The sequence below is a fragment of the Corvus brachyrhynchos genome, unplaced genomic scaffold (assembly GCF_000691975.1).
Source record: "Corvus brachyrhynchos isolate BGI_N302 unplaced genomic scaffold, ASM69197v1 scaffold211, whole genome shotgun sequence".
In the NCBI taxonomy this organism is placed as follows: domain Eukaryota; kingdom Metazoa; phylum Chordata; class Aves; order Passeriformes; family Corvidae; genus Corvus; species Corvus brachyrhynchos.
In genome coordinates, this window is record NW_008236211.1 from 381,049 (window position 1) to 383,508 (window position 2,460).

The following is a 2,460-nucleotide window of genomic DNA, read 5'->3' on the forward strand; positions in this document are numbered from 1 at the left end:
CATGCACAGGCTAGCCCATGTTGAAAATGGTAATTGGAATGTTTTCCTGGTGGGAACAGAGCAGGGCCCTGCTCACACGGGGAATGCTCTGTCCTTGCTCGTGGAAGCAGCACCTCGTGCCTTCCTCAGCCCTGCCCAGAGCATTCCAGACCTGGCTGGGGTCAGAGTGTCCTGGGACTCTGGGGTGGAGACTGGCTGTGTGTGAAAGCAGCAGTGAAAACCGATGGGGTTTGGACTTCCAGTTTAGTGGAAGAAAAAGTACATTCCCTGAATGTTCCTGGGTCTGAGGAGTGGCTGAGGGAGCTGGGAAAGGGGCTCAGGCTGGAGCAAAGGAGGCTCCGGGGGGGCCTTGTGGCTCTGCACAAGTCCCTGACAGGAGGGGGCAGCCGGGGGGGGCGGGCTCTGCTGGCAGGGAACAGGGGGCGGGGGAGGGGAAACGGCCTCAGGCTGGGCCAGGGGAGGTTTAGATTGGATATCAGGAAAATTCCTTCACCAAAAGGGTGGTCAAGCGCTGGCACAGGCTGCCCAGGGCAGTGGTGGAGTCACTATCCCTGGAGGGATTTAAAAGCCACACAGATGTGGCACCTGGGGACATGGCTGGAGGTGGACTCAGTGCTCTGGGCTGGGGACAAGGTGGGGACTGGGCACAGGTTGGACTCGATGGGCTGCGAGGGCTTTTCCAACCTCAGGGATCCTGGGATTTTAAAATTAATTTTGATGGGGGCAATTTCCTGGTGTCAGATCTTACAGGAACTCATGCTCAGAAGGTGAGGAGGTTGATCTGGTTAAAATGTCAGGTGAACTCCAGGGAAAAGGGGATTTTGTAGATTTGATCCTGGCATTCCCTGGCAGCGGCCAGGAGCAGGAGGGGACCAGCTTGGCTGCTCCCCTTCACTGGGGTGTTTCCCATCCAAAACTTTGGCTCTTGCAGAAAACTGAAAGCAAACAAACAAAAAACCCACAAAAAAACCCCACAAACAAAAACCCAAACAAACAAACCCCACAGAAACCCAAACAAACAAAACCCACAAAACCCAAGAAATGACAACAGAAAATAAAAACCGCAAACAAAAAACCAACAAACAATCAAAAAACCGAAACAGACAAAAAACCCAAAACAAGAAAAAACAAAACCCCTGCAGCCAAGCCACGGCTCCCACCTCTTTTGTTTCCATCTTGCTGGTCCCTGATCTAATAATCCCTGATCCTGGTTGTTCCAATCCTCTCCTTATCCATCATTTTGAGGCCGTGCCTCGTGCAGGACAGTGAGTGCTGTTCCTGTTATCAGAGCATTGTTATTGCTTCCCCACATCAGGATATCAAGTTTGGGTTCTGTGGTGCTTCTGTTCCCTTTTATCAGCAGGATCTCTGCTGCCTGGGAGGAGAAGGGACAGTTCTGAAAACAGGGGAGGACTTTCATGGAGCCAGGCTGGGAGAGCTGGGGGTGCTCACCGGGAGAAGAGAAGGATCCAGGGAGAGCTCCAAGCCCCTTGCAGGGCCCAAAGGGGCTCCAGGAGAGCTGGAGAGGGACTGGGGACAAGGAAAGGACAGGACACAGGGAATGGCTTCCCAGTGCCAGAGGGCAGGGCTGGATGGGATATGGGGAAGGAATTGTTCCCTGGGAGGGTGGGCAGGCCCTGGTTCTGTTTCATCCCTCACATTTTGGGATGCATTTGCCATGGGAAGGTCTCATCTCTTTCACTTCACTCTCACATTCCTCTTTGGCTTCTTGCAAAGACCTAAGTGGAGCAGGTCTGGGATTGCCCATCCATGGGTAGGACAGGGAAGAAGCATTTATGGATATTTCTTTTAGCCCACCCTGATGGTGCCTCTGCAGGTCAGACTGAACTGAGTCCTCCGGACATTGGGAATTCCTCACTGGAAGCTGTGGAGGTGCAGGGGGGAGGAGCGAGGGGTGAGAGGGAGTTTGGAACAGGAATTGACCTTTCTGAAGAGGACTCTGGGGCCCAGGGATCTCCTTAGGCAGAATCCAGCCAGATCCACCTGGCAGGATGCAGCTTTGCTGCTTCCCTGCTGCTCCCAGCTGTGCTCAGCTTTGCTGGACCTCCCTGGGGAATTCCAAGTGTGCCCAGGGAAGGGAGACATCTGAAGAAGGAATATTGTCAGAACAAGTCAGGTGGGGCTGCTGTGTTATCCCCAACTTCGTCTTAGGGCTCACAGTACCAGAATTCCCTGCTCTGCCCCCAAAATCCTGCCCGGAATAACAAGTGCTGAAGAAGCTGGGGGTGGTCTGGAAGCTCCAGTGAAATGGGATGTCCCAGCTTTACCTAAAATTTACTTAAACTGTATTTTTCTTTGCTTTTTTCCCTGTCTCCAAGTCTTCCACCCCGTGGAGTGCTCGTACTGCCACTGTGAGAGCATGATGGGCTTTCGGTACCGGTGCCAGCAGTGCCACAACTACCAGCTCTGCCAGAACTGCTTCTGGCGCGGCCACGCCAG

The 2,460-nt window shown here is 53.5% G+C and overlaps 1 protein-coding gene across 6 annotated transcripts in view; it reads left to right on the plus strand.

The window, feature by feature from the left end:
- Positions 1-2,460, plus strand: part of DTNB (dystrobrevin beta) — a 121,634-nt gene that overhangs the window by 24,640 nt on the left and 94,534 nt on the right. The window lies entirely within an intron of this gene.